This window comes from Lagenorhynchus albirostris, chromosome 5, assembly GCF_949774975.1.
Source record: "Lagenorhynchus albirostris chromosome 5, mLagAlb1.1, whole genome shotgun sequence".
In the NCBI taxonomy this organism is placed as follows: domain Eukaryota; kingdom Metazoa; phylum Chordata; class Mammalia; order Artiodactyla; family Delphinidae; genus Lagenorhynchus; species Lagenorhynchus albirostris.
The window spans coordinates 119,796,418-119,810,179 of record NC_083099.1 but is presented as its reverse complement, the minus strand read 5'-3'; the positions used below and the strand labels follow the sequence as shown (position 1 = coordinate 119,810,179).

Genomic DNA, 13,762 nt, shown 5'->3' with positions numbered 1-13,762 from the left:
ATTTGACTATTTTAGATAGCTCATGGAAGTGGAATCATGGAGCATTTGTCCTTCTGTGACTGATTTATTTCACTTAGCGTAATGGCTTTCAGGTCCATCCATGCTGTTGTAAATGGTAAGATTTCCTTCTATTTTTAAGACTGAATGATATTCCATTGTATGTATATACCACATTTTCTTTATTTATTCATCTGTTGATGGAAATTTGGGCTGTTCCCATATCTCGGCTATTGTGAATAGCTACAGTGAACATGGGAGTACTAATATCTCTTTGAGATTCTGCTTTCAATTCTGGGTATCCAAATACATACCCAGAAGTGGGATTGCTGAATCATCCAGTAGTTCTATTTTTAATTTTTTAGGAACATCCATACTATTTTCCTTTTCTTAATCTCAGTTAATTTGGGCTTCCTATCCCTTTTTCCTGAGGTGTGTTTAAATTCTGTGGCACCTAAGCATCAAAAGAAGATCATCTGATCCTGTGTGTCATCTGAGCCTAGTGGCATTTATTACGTGTCCATTGCCTCCTTCTGGTCCTTAGTACAGGCAGGGAATATCGAGACATGCCTCATCCCTGTCTGCATGGCTCCTTCAGGTCCAACACAATCTCTGCTACTACTGGGAGACGTCTAAGGGTTAAGACTTTTTCTACATCAATATCATATTGGGGTACAGGACATCTGTGTGATTGTCTAAGGTGCCACATTTCCTCTAAAATATGGTACCTTCAAAGAATGGCTGTGCTAAGTGTTCTTAGTGGTCCTATATATGTATACTTTTAATGGTTAAAGTATTATTAGGGTCTAAGTTTATAAAGATCAAAACTGGGCAGCACGAGTGTGTAAGTAGAATCCAATAAGGAAACAGAAACAGATGGCATCTTGCCATCTCTCCAGTGCTCTTCCTAAGGAGCAAGGCAGAGATACCTTTAATCACAGATACTACAAATTCATGTGAAATGTTTGTATCTGCTGGAGAAGATCTACCCTGCTCTTATCCCCAGCTCTGCCTTTTTATTTTCTTGGGGCCTTAGCATTTTGGAAAATAAATGCCAGGGAGAGAATGAAAACCAATTTGATTTCACCAAACCTTCACCTTCCACATTCCTATCCAAGCAATGAGCACAGAATAGCATATACACTTAAATAAAGGAAAGGGCAAAAGAGTGAAGGCAAATATGAGGGTGGTGGAGGGAGAGCTGGGATTTCAAAAATCTACAAAATGCCATATTTATAATATAAAAAGATCCTTTAAAAGGACACTGAATGTCACAAGAAAACCAACTAAAGAATCAACTGCTTCACTTGACAATAATAATACATAAGCACATTTAAGAATGAAAAAGAGAAAACAGAATGATTAAATTTTTTGCTTATTTTGGGCTTTGCTGGGGAATTCATTTGGGTGACTTCCACTACAAACTTATGTTTCCATTTAGACATACTGAAGTACTTCATTGAACCTACTGCAAAAACCATTCTCAACTAACACCCTCCCTTTTATTCTCCTTCCCTTTATTTGTCCCTCAGGAAGAAATTCTCCTCCCCATTTATGTTCTTACCCCAAAACGCCACCACTAGGATCTTGATTCAATCAAAGACCCTCCCAGCATTTCTAATGGCTCCTTTCTCTTCTCATGCTAACATGCTCAGACCTCTGCTCTTCAGCCCATCCCATATGTGTATTCTAGATTCATCTTTACCAAAACCTCACTGTTCTTTTTTGACTATGAAATATAGCAGGTACCTCTTACTTTAAGATTCAAGCACTTCAAAATATGGCACTTTAAGAAAAAGGTCATGCTAAGTGTTCTTAATGGTCCTATATGTGTATGCCACTAATGATTAAAGTATTATTGGGTTCTAGGTTTATAAAGGTCAAAGACCAGCAGCACAGTGTATAAGTCAAGATTCAACCAGGAATCAGAAACCACTCTGAATATTTAAATCAGAGGGAACTGTGTGTAGGAAACTGATAACACAAGTGAGGCAAAAGCTGAGAAGCCAAATAAAGCTTCTGGTTGATACCAGCAGGCTTGAGGAACCAAAGGAGGAGGTGGTGTTACAGGAGCTCCAGGGCTGGGTCACCCAGGAGAACCTGGAACCATGGCAACCATTATCATAGACAGTAGGAGCCACAGAGGAGATGCAGGCACTGCCAGAAATCCCACCTGGGGCAAAGAGATAGAGGGAAAATGCCCCATTTCCCAGTGTATTTCCATCCCCTCATACCCTAGTCATCTATCTTGCCTTCTTTCTGTAACCTTACTCTTGCCCTGCAGCCCTGACCTTTAGACTGCTCCCCTATTCTGGACTTGGCTCATGTGCCCTCACATCCCTACATCTCCAGCACTTCTTGCTACTCCAGATCCTGGCCCACCCTCACAGCACCACCAGTTCAGCTCTCAAGACCTTGCCTGAGTGAGTTTTCTGATACTTGCAAACGAGAGAGTCCTGATCCAATTCACAAACATCAATGCGGTCTGTCATCTGTTCCATAAATCTTACATTTTGTGCCTAAGAATAATGATGTCTTTTCTTTTACTTTCTCATTTTCTATTCATTTTCATCAGCAGCACTATCGGTTGACATTCTTTTTGGAGTTACTGTTCATAGAGAAACATAGTTTTAATACTTCATCAGACATTATGTTCATAAGAACAGATAGAAATAATATAACTCCTGTGAACTAGAAATGCTGCACAGTCTTCTAGGTCTAAAACAAAAGGAAAACACATTCACAAGCTGAGCAAAGGGGACATCAGTGGACCCCATCGTGAGGCATCAGGACACTAGATTTGGCAGTTTGGCACAGTGAGTATACATACAGGCTTTGAGCCAGGCAGACATGTGACCATCTTAAGCCTCAGTTTCTTCATCTGTATATGGACATTTTACTAGTCCGTCTCTTATGGAGCTGCCATATTAAATGAGATAATTCATGTAACAGAATATTCAAAGTTCCTTGCACATACTGAGACCAATAAAATATCAGCTTTTTTTTTTTTATTCCTACTAGAAATGGCAGAGGCTGATAATAGATGGAAGTTGACATTACCCAACACAGAAAATAAGTGAAGCATGAATTTATGGAATTGTTGGTCAAAATATATGTCTGTCATTTTTGACAAATTGCTGAAGGGAATCATAAGTACTATAGACCAATGACTCTAACTTTAGTACCAGAAAATCTGGCAGACTAATAAACTACTAAATATACAAAGAGAGATGTGTATACATACACACAGGTACAGACATAACTTGGAGATAATTTCAGGTTTGGTTCCAGACCACCACCATAAACAGAATATCCCAATAAAGGGAGTCATGCAAGTTTTTTGGCTTCCAAGCATATAGAAAAGTTATGTTTACACTATACTATAGTCTATTAAGTGTACAATAGCATTATGTCTAAAAACACAATGTACATACTTTAATTAAAAAATGCTTTACCACTGGGACTTCCCTGGTGGCGCAGTAGTTGAGACTCCACACTCCCGACACAGGGGGCCCAAGTTTGATCCCCATTCCTGGAACTAGATCCCACATGTATGCTGCAACTAAGAGTTTGCATGCCACAACTAAGGAGCCAGTGAGCCACAACTAAGGAACCTGACTGCTGCAACTAAGGAGCCCACGAGCCACAACTAAGGAGCCCATCTGCTGCAAATAAGACCTGATGCAACCAAATAAATAACAAATAAATAATTTTTTTTAAATGCTTTACTTCTAAAAACATTCTAACCATCTGAGCCTTCAACGAGTTGTAATCTTTTTGCTGGAGGAGAGTCTTGCCTCCATGTTGAGGGCTGCTGACTGATCAGGGTTGCTGAAGGTTAGGATGACTGTGGTAATTTCTTAAAATAAGACAACAATGAAGTTTGCCACATTGATTGACTCTTCCTTTTACAAATGAATTCTCTGTAGGCATGCAATGCTGTTTGATAGTATTTTATCCACAGTAGAATTTCTTTCAAAATTACAGTCAATCCTCTCAAACCTTGCCACTTCTTTATCAACTAAGTTCACAAAATATTCTATACCCTTTGTTGTCATTTCAACAATCTTCATAGCATCTTTGCCAGGACTAGATTCCATCTTAAAATACTACTGTCTTTACTCATCCATAAGAAGCAACTCCTCATCCATTAAGGTATTATCATAAGATTGCAGCAATTCAGTCACATCTTCAGGCACTACTTCTAATTCCAGTTCCCTCGCTAGTTTCACCACATCTGCAGTTACTTCCTCCATTGAAATCTTGAACCCCTCAAAGTCACCCAGGAGGGTTGGAATCAACTTCTTCCTAACTCCTGTTAATGTTGATATTTTGACCTCTTCCCATGAATCATGAGTTTTCTTAATGATATCTAGAATGATGAATACTTTCCAGAAGGTTTTCAATTTACTTTGCCCAGATCCATCAGAGGAATCGCTATCTATGGCAGCTATAGAATTACAAAATGTACTTCCTGAAAAATAAGACTTGAAAGTTGAAATTAATACTTGGTCCATGGGCTGCAGAATGGATGTTGTGTTAGCCGGCATGAAAACAACATTAATCTCATTATACATCTCCATCAGAGCTCTTGGGTAACCAGGTGCATTGTAAATGAGCAGTAATATTTTGAAAGAAATCTTTTTTTCTGAGCAATAGCTCTCAACAATGGGCTTGAAATATTCAGTAAACCATGTTGTAAACAGACATGCGGTCATCCAGGCTTTGTTGTTCCATTTATAGAGCAAAGGCAGAGTATATTTAGCACAATTCTGAAGGGCCCTAGAATTTCAGAATGACAAATGAGCATTGGCTTCAACTTAAAGTCACCAGCTGCATTATCCCCTAACAAGAGAGTCAGCCTGTCCTTTGACGTTTTGAAGCCAGGCATTGACTACTCCTCTCTAGCTATGAAAGTCCTAGATGGCATCTTCTTCCAATAGAAGGCTGTTTTGTCTACAATGAAAATGTGTTGTTAAGTGTAGCCATCTTCATTAATTATCTGAGCTAGATCTTCTGGATAACTTGCTGCAGCTTCTACATCAGCACTTGAGGTTTTATCTTGCACTTTGATGTTATGAAGACAGCTTCTTTCCTTAAACTTCATGAACGAACCTCTGCTAGCTTCAGATTTTTCTTCTGTACCTTCCTCTCCTCTCTCAGTACTCACAGAATTAAAAAGACTTAGGGCCTTTCTCTGGATTAGGCTTTGGCTGAAGGGAATGTTGTGGCTAGTTTGGGTCTTCTATCTAGACCACTAAGACTTTCTCCACATCAGCAATAAGGCTGTTTCACTTTCTTATCATTCATGTCTTCCGTGAAGCAGCACTTTTAATTTTCTTCAAGAACTTTACCGTTGCATTCAGAACTTGGCTAACTGTTTGGTGCAAGAGGCCTAGCTTTTGGCCTATCTCGGCTTTCAACATGCCTTCTTTCACTTGAACATTTAGAGGCCACTGTAAGGTTATTAACTGGACTAATTTCAATATTGCTGTGTCTCAGGGAATAGGGAGGCCTGAGGAGAGGGAGAGAGATGGGGAATGGCAGTCGGAGGAGCAGTCAGAACACACACAACATTTATCGATTAAGTTCACCGTCTTAGGGACTTTCCTGGCAGTGCAGTGGTAAGACTTCACCTTCCAATGCAGGGGGTGCAGGTTCGATCCCTGGTCTGGGAGCTAAGATCCCACATGCCTCGCAGCCAAAAACCAAAACATAAAACAGAAGCAATATTGTAACTAATTCAATAAAGACTTTTAAAATGGTTCACATCAAAAAAAATCTTAAAAAAAAAAGTTCACCGTCGTATATGGGCACGGTTCGTAGTGCCCCCAAACAATTACAATAGTAACATCAAAGATCACTGATAGCAAATGTAATAATAATGAAAGAGTTTGAAATGTTGTGAGAATTACCAAAATGTGACACAGAGACACGAAGTGAGCAAATGCTGTTGGAAAATGGCACCAACAGGCTTGCTCAATGCAGGGTTGCCACAAAACTTCATTTTGTGAAATATGCAACATCTGTGAAGCACAATAAAGCAAAGCACAATGAAACAAGGTGTACCTGTATACCTACAGATTTGAAACCACCTAAAAAAATTAACATAAATCCTCCCTGACCTCAACTGTTACTAACAAGTAACCATGTATTTAATCCCACATGAAAATATATTACAACATTTGTAAAGTACTTAATTATAGATGCAAGGATAATTTACAGCAGAATGTATGTGCACGAAATACAAGTCTGAGCCCACAAGTCACATGTGCAAGAGATAGAATTTTATTTTTCTGGAATTCAGTTCATTATCTATTTCAAACTCGCATTCAGAAACTAAATCTCATGCAATGCAAAGCCCTCCAGCCACCCCACAACTACCTCCCCTCCACTGGAGTGAGAAGACGAAAGCAGCATCAGTAACAGTTCCCCTAGTAGCCATAGCAGAGCCTGAAATGAAAGGAAAACTAGGTAATACTGACCTTGTGTTCACTTAAATTTTTGACATTTTTTCACCATGCACTTTTATGTTAATTTTGAGTTTTCATATATTGCATTAAAATATTATTTATCTTGATTAGTGAGTTCTTTGGTACCCCATTAAATTTTGCACCCAACGTGGGTGACTCACATGTTCCACCCTAGTCTCAAACCTTCTTCTTTCACCCTGAGATCAAGTTTAAGTTCCAGGAGCTTATATAGTTGTGAAGGGTGAAGAGAGTAGGCTGGAGATGTAGGGTTGTCGTCTATCGAAACCAGCATTCTTTGAGATGCGTTTCTGGCAGGTCATTTGGCCTCAACTTCAAGACCCTTCAAAACTGGCCCTTATTCAATCACTTCCATGCCCACTCCAAGTTGCTCAGAAAACATTCATCTGCAATTCCATATCACTCTGGGGCTTCAGGTCAATTATTAGGGTTGTCTGAGATACTTTACCACCTCTGTCCTACTCTTGCATGCAGAGAAATTGTCCTACTCCTCTGCATGGTACAAAAAGATAGGCAGGAGCCCTGGGTGATTGACTGAAGCCCATCTTCCTGGACACATCACATCACAAATTTTACACTTGATGTGTAATTTCAGAATATGTCCAGTCCTTGGCAGTCCATCTACTTTCCCAGGCTCCACCTGGGAATGGAGGCACTTGTCCAGAGGGTGCTGATAAATGTTTAACAACCAGTTCTCCAAGGTGGGATGGAAGAGCATTTGCCAATTTTCAGAAAGGAACACTCTCACCAGGGCTGATTTCAAGTCACCCGTGTAATACCAACAAGCTCACTCTACTGCTAAAAATGTGACAACTGGCTCTCAGAAGCAGGGATAAAGCAGACCCTGCACACTACAGCACAGGTCTCCTCAATTTCAGAGCCCCCAAAGCCTATCCAAGATCTCTGTCATTCTAGGGTTAAGGGCAAAGAAGGCAAAAAAGCAAGTGTTAGCCTCTAGTTTTCAGTGACAGTCTCATATCTAATCTCTTGTTTGCCTTCTCACCTTCTTTCTTCTCTGGCCAGGAAAAATAAGGAGCAGAAAGAACAACACTTTATCTAATCTTACAAATCCATTGACTACTGGAAACAGAAATAGATTAGTCAAGAATTTACCTCTTTTGTAATCTGATTTATCTGTGTTGTCCCTTCCCTACGGCAATGTAGGCAGAATATCTAACTGTTGAAATGGAGAAAACTGGATTTAGGAAATGTTAAAGGAAAAAGTATCAGTTTACATCTCAACACATATTATTCCACCACATAGTCAAAATAATCTCCAAAGATAAGTGAAATAATAATCTCTTATTTAACAACTTACAGTTTACTTGTTCATGTTGACCTGAAACAAACAGACTGTCAGATGGTTCTCCAGCAAAGATGGGTTTATTCAGGATCTGCGGAGAATTGCAGTTTGGGGTCTGCAACCATAGCGAGCCACATGCAAGTGCCCACATGGCAAGGGAAATTTTAAAGAGGGGAAAAGGGAGTTGGAAAGGCTATAGTGTTCCCACTGAATTTGAGGTTCTTGATGTCTCGCCGCAGAAAAAATTCAGTGAGAGACAAAGTGATAGGTAAGAAGTGGATTTATTGAGAGAGTATTTAGAAAGAAACACACGCCACAGGCAGAGTGTGGGCCATCTCAGAAGGCAAGAGAGCCTCGAAATATGGCGTGGTTAGTTTTTCTGGGCTGGATAATTTCATAGGCTAATGAGTGGGAGGATTCTTCTGATTATTTCAGGTAAGGGGCGGAGATTTCCAGGAATTGGGCCACTGCCCACTTTTTGGCCTTTTATGGTTAGCCTTAGAACTGTCATGGTGCTAGTGGGTGAGTCATTTAGCATGCTAATGTATTACAATGAGCGTATAATGGGGCTTAAGTTCTACTGGTAGTCAAATCTTCCACCATTTTGCATCTAGTTAATCCTAACCAGTTTTTGTCATGTCCTATGGCTATGTCATTCTTTTAAAGGTTGTGCCCTGCCTCCTTCCCTCCTGTTTCATTAGGCTACAAATAATCCATGGCTTTTCATTGGCTGAGTCCTTGACAGGAAAGAAGTCTCTCTTCTTCCTGCCGGGCTCTGCTATCATCACAGGGTGTGAGAACTCCTTCTTCTGGTCTCTCAACTCTATTTAATTGAGGTTTCTGCTTAATAATTTTTTTGCATGCAACACAGATTTATTGCATGCTATTACAAGCTCATTAAGTGTCAGGGTTTACGCTAGGTACTAAATATATAAAGATGAGTAAGTCTGGCTAATCTTTAGGAGTTCACAAACCTCACAGACATTCTCTAGAGTATTGGTTAAAATTAATATATATATATATATATATTCCCATATATATTTGATTACAAACCATATATGCATATAAATTATATAAACTATATGCATACCACATAATAAATACATATATACACTATATATACACATAAACTTAGGTGTTAAAACAAAAGCAAACAAACGACAAAAAAAAAAAACAAGGAAATGATTTATTGTAAATCCACCTTTACAGAGGGGTAAGGAAGAGCTTTGTGCTCAAGAAGAGGCTTCTAGATGTTGGCAATATTCTATTTCTTGATCTAAGTGGTACTTACATTGAGGTTCCTTAATTGGTACTATACATCTATAGGTTCATGTTATTTTGATTATGTTATTTTCTTATTTTAAATGCCCCGCTAGTGGTTTTGCTAGTTGACTATGTCAAGAATTTTTCTTTTCATGTCTCATATTTTGAGTCCTAAGCATAATCACTTTCTAGGTTTCCCAGCAAGCTGAGTTTCTAATATTCCTGAGGGTGGTTGTTTTGGGGACAGTATCTTTGTGTTTTTTTCCTAACAGCTTTATACATTTAGCCCTCATTTTCTTTTCTAAACAGAAATGGATATGTTTTATCCTTCTCACCAACAGGATGTTAAATTAAATTGTGCTGGGATCAGTTTTCATGATGGCCCAATATTGAACAAAGAGGTACTTTCTCGTAGATGAATTTTAAAAAACTCTAGGGTATGTGAAATCACCAGCAACTGAAGATAGACAACAATCCTGCTTTTTCATAGGACGAGGACTGGGGCTGGGATCTCAATTCAGACCTGTGAACAGAGGAAGCTTGAACCAGCAAGACCCCAGGAATCAAGGTTTGGGGCAAGGATATTCCATAAACTAAAAGGGAGCAACAAAAGGAAAATCTGCAAAAATTTCTTAAGGTCTCAGACCAGAGAGTACTGCCTACATGTTCAAAAGGCTCATAGCAGATTAGTATTAGTAAGTAGCTCATACTCAGCTACTTACTAATTATGGGACCTGAAGTAACTCACTCCACCTCTGAGCTTGCTTCCTCACCTGTAAAAAAGGGAATAATAACAGTAACTACTTTGGGGGATGTTTATAGGCCTATGATGATGTATGTTGAACGCTCTGTACATGTAAGAGTACATGATTACAGAAGTATATTCATTTTAACAAAATTATACAGTAAAATAATTAGGATGTTACCTAGATTTATTTTGTTAGCATTTTATTGTGGAAACTCCCTAATCCAGTAACGTATTTATTATCCAGGGACAGACATTTTGTGTATAACCTAAGATTGTCTAATGGCTAGTGCTGAAAGAAACAAGCAGTTATAACCAATTGACAGATTCCATCTAGAACATACAATTTGAAATATTTATGTCAATAAATATAATTGAGCATAAAAATATTATTTTTAAGGTGCTCTGAGTGCACATTGTAACGTATATTTCTAAAAATACACAAAGGTACTCAAACCACATGTGTGGAAGGCATAAGGGAACTTTTATCTTCTATTCTTTTGCCTGTGCTTTCATGTCTCAGGCCTTCATAACCTCTCAGAAAAAGCTCTACATCTTATAAGGACAGTAGAAGGGTCACAGAGCCATCAATTAAGTGACAGGAACTGGATCTCAGAAACCCTTCTCTCAGTCCTTGAGCTAGACTAACTTCACTCTAACTCTCAACAATTAGTGTGTCCAGACTACTTGGATTTTGCTACCTAATTTTCCAAAATAATGGTTGAGGGAAATTTTAAAACTCCTGACTATTTGTCCCTGACTCATATACTCTCACCTAGGAAACTGCCCGGGGCAGGTTCCATTCCTTGCTATTACCATATAAATGGGAAATTCAATTTCCTTCACTACAGCTACTTACTCATTACCTCCCTGCTCCCTTCCACCATCACACTGACACTTCTCCCATCCAGCCCCCGGACATTAGTTCCAGGGATTCCCTCAAATCCCAACTCTTTACACAATATTTGGAATTGCACATGATTCCAATGCAAGAAAATGGTAGGAGTCCCCTCCCATTACTACCACAGTCTGATGACCCCCTCCCCAGTTTTTACCTTAGTAATAAACCAAATAACCACCCCCCCGATTAAAAAAAAATTCCCTTCATCAATCAATCAACAAATGCTACTTCAATAGAGAGATCTCTTAAAAGAAATTTTAGGACTTTAAAAAAGCATGAATTAGCTAAGAACTACTGAATATATTTCGGAATTACAGATTCCTGGCATTGTATAATATGCCAAGTCTTTATGCCGAGATTCCCTCTTAGCTTAGAATGGATTCTCCATTCTATGAAGATTAAGGTCGGCATCAATGAACGGGATATTGTCGGTCTTATTGGAATAGACTTGGGGGAAAATAAAACTGTCACATCTGTTCTTTTCTAAAGCCCTGCGTACTTTCTGCCTGACAGAGTAGAACATGCATGATACTTTCAAGCTTTTAGACTGCAAGAGAGAGGTCCACCACAGACCTCACTGAGGATTGATTAAAGGTTTATGATGTTATATTTGGCATTGCAAGGAAACCAAAGCTAAATTGATAAAGTTCTTTATAAGAACTTTATCAGCAAAGCAGTTGAAAACCCCCAAAGAAGAACATTCCATCACTGTAGTTGTGTTCAGGTCTGTTTTGTTCACTTTTGTATTGTAGCTCTATTGTCTGGCAGAGTACTTGATATATAATTAATATATAATAAATATTTGTTGAATTAAAAAAAATGCTACTTCATTACCCCAGTCAATCAACCAATCATTGACCGCTCAACAACTGCTGCTTCATTATATCACTACAGTTCTTACTATTTTACTTAATCCCCCGTTCACCCCTCAGTCCTAACTAATTTCTCCTCACTCAACCATCCACCAGAAGGAACCTCCCCGACAACCTGTGTGGAGTAGATTTCTCTCTAGACTATCTCAGTACTCCATCATACCACCATTCAATTGTTTCTTAATCCTTATCCCAATATAATTGTTTAATGTTTCTTACTTAGTGTTAATACTTTTTTTTTGGTTTATAATCCCATAAGATATTTTGAGCCCCACAGGGGCAGGATCTTGTCTGCCTATTCCACCTCTTTGCCCCAGCACCTGGACCAATGCCTGACACATAGTCTGTCAAAAATAGGAAATGGTCGGGCTTTCCTGGTGGCGCAGTGGTTGAGAGTCCGCCTGCCGACGCAGGAGACACGGGTTCGTGCCCTGATCCGGGAAGATCCCACATGCCGCGGAGCGGCTGGGCCCGTGAGCCATGGCCGTTGAGCCCGCGCGTCCGGAGCCTGTGCTCCGCAACGGGAGAGGCCACAACACAACAGTGAGAGACCCATGTACCGCAAAAAAAAAAAAAAAAAAAAAAAAAAAAAGATATAGGAAAGGGTCTAAGATTTTATCCCACTTGCAAGGCAATAAGTTAGCCTGCACAATTTCACTGATGCTGATAGAAGACACAAGACTGTGGATCAAAAATGAATCACAGTGGGCTTCCCTGGTGGCGCAGTGGTTGGGAGTCCGCCTGCCGATGCATGGGACACGGGTTCGTGCCCCGGTCTGGAAAGATCCCACATGCCGCGGAGCGGCTGGGTCCGTGAGCCATGGCCGCTGGACCTGTGTGTCCGGAGCCTGTACTCCACAACGGGAGAGGCCACAGCAGTGAGAGGCCCGCGTACCGTAAAAAAAAAAAAAAAAAAAATGAATCACAGCAATAGCAGTAGGCAGAGTATTGGCAATTTTGCCCAGTTCCCTGAGCCCAAGTCCTACAGGGTGACACCGAAAGGGCCAGATGATACCTGCACACACAGTTGGGTTGTGGTATAAGACATGAACCCTGAGTGTAGAGATTCCAAAAGTCTTATAAAGGGCAGTAAACATGCCTGCCCTTCACTCCAGAGGGAGACATGATCTCTATCTTCCAAAGCCATTCAATATATGAACATCCATGAAGGATATTCTGGGACAAAGGGCAGTCAGTGCCTCTCTTGTAAGATGTGTAGGAACACAAGAGACCCATGAAAAATTGTCTGCCAACAAGTAGTGGATCAGAAAATACTTGTTGATTGAATGAATAAACGAACTAGAGCACCAATCCAGCATACATGGTAGAATTAAAAATATAAAATAAAAAATAAATAAAATAAGATAATTTTTTTAAATAAAATAATAAAATAAAATAGGAAGTCTCCATTTTTTTATTTCCAAAGACCCTTCCTTACCCAGTGGTATGCTGGCAAAGGTTTAGCAACCAATGCTTCATTTTGTAGCATTTCTGTTTTCTTGGTAAGAACATTCCCAACACGACCAGCTACAGGCTACTGATGTCCCTGATTGCAGAGTTGTGAGAGACACACAGCAGCACACTGTTAGCTAGTATTTTCACCATACAAATACTAAACATGTAAATCACCTCAACAAGTGATTTTACTATCAGTAACGTAGTAAAATTGTAGTAAAGTAATTAGGGAGTGATGAGTTTTGAGCATGTATTATCTTAGTTTTAAAAACAATTTAAAGTTTATATGGTTTAATTTTTAATAACATCTTTAACAACTGGCTCACAAAATTCTTGAAAATGTAACACTTGGCTCTTGTGAGTGGGTACGATCAAGCTCCAATACACCGCAGCCCGTATTGTTGTTATTTCCTATCCCTCCCTGTCTTTGGTGTCACTCTGATTCCTCCAGCCCCTTTATGTACCTTATTTCCAGATCTTCTGTTTCTCTTAAACTGGGCTTCTCATCCTGTTCTTCAAGGCTGAGCTCTGCCTCACTTCCTTTACTACCTTCGCCTGACCCTACTCCCAAAAACCTTCAGGTCTGTACTTCACAACTGCCAGCCACTCTCCCGCTAACACTAACACATACATCATACCAGCCCATGGAAGCCCCCCACAACTCCGCCGCCTCCAGGGAGGGGTCCAGGGATTCCACGTAGCCTTCATCAGTAATCATGTCCATAGCAGGGGAGA

General features: G+C 39.7%; 1 long non-coding RNA gene across 2 annotated transcripts in view; it reads right to left on the bottom strand.

Moving 5' to 3' along the window:
- Positions 1-5,865, bottom strand: part of LOC132521280 (uncharacterized) — a 32,488-nt gene extending 26,623 nt beyond the window's left edge. For both annotated transcript variants that reach the window (XR_009540795.1, XR_009540794.1), the window contains exon 1: positions 5,592-5,865. This is a non-coding gene — a long non-coding RNA (uncharacterized LOC132521280). The remainder of the gene's footprint in view (positions 1-5,591) is intronic.
- Positions 5,866-13,762: the final 7,897 nt, after the last annotated feature.